This window comes from Buceros rhinoceros, unplaced genomic scaffold (assembly GCF_000710305.1).
Source record: "Buceros rhinoceros silvestris isolate BGI_N320 unplaced genomic scaffold, ASM71030v1 scaffold38279, whole genome shotgun sequence".
Lineage (NCBI taxonomy): Eukaryota > Metazoa > Chordata > Aves > Bucerotiformes > Bucerotidae > Buceros > Buceros rhinoceros.
In genome coordinates this window covers 2,800-3,218 of record NW_010431578.1, presented here as the reverse complement: position 1 = coordinate 3,218, position 419 = coordinate 2,800, and the positions used below count along the sequence as shown (strand labels likewise).

General features: G+C 60.9%; 1 protein-coding gene across 1 annotated transcript in view; it reads left to right on the top strand.

The window, feature by feature from the left end:
- COQ9 (coenzyme Q9) overlaps positions 1–419 on the top strand; it is a gene marked incomplete at both ends in the record, with an annotated part of 3,587 nt that overhangs the window by 372 nt on the left and 2,796 nt on the right. The gene's annotated exons all lie outside the window — the stretch shown is intronic.

Sequence of the window (419 nt, the reverse complement as noted above, 5' to 3'; positions counted from 1 at the left end):
GCCTTCCCGACACCCGTGTCTGAAACTGGGAGGCAAGACCCAGAGTTTACAGAGCCTCGGGCCGCGGCAGCTGGAGAGCTGCAGAGACAGGACGGATGGGACGCGCTTTCACGAGGGAACCTCTCTGGTCTGCAAAGCACCAGCCTTCGCTGTGGGGTTTCTGTGTAAATCCACACAAAATACGGACAATGCGGTGTCCCCCTGCCTCTGACCATACAGAACCCCCTGAGGAGCTGATCCTTTAGGCCTTTTTTAGAGGAGGGGGAGTCTGACGGGTCTCCAGGCAGGTACCCAGGGGGAGCCCTCCCTTGTTCTTCCCTTCTCGTGGCAAAGGTCGCTCAGAACCCTTCTCGTGGGAAGGGAAGGGGTTTAGAGGAGGCGGCAGCGGCGGGGAGGGTGGGGGTGGGGTCACCAGAGCG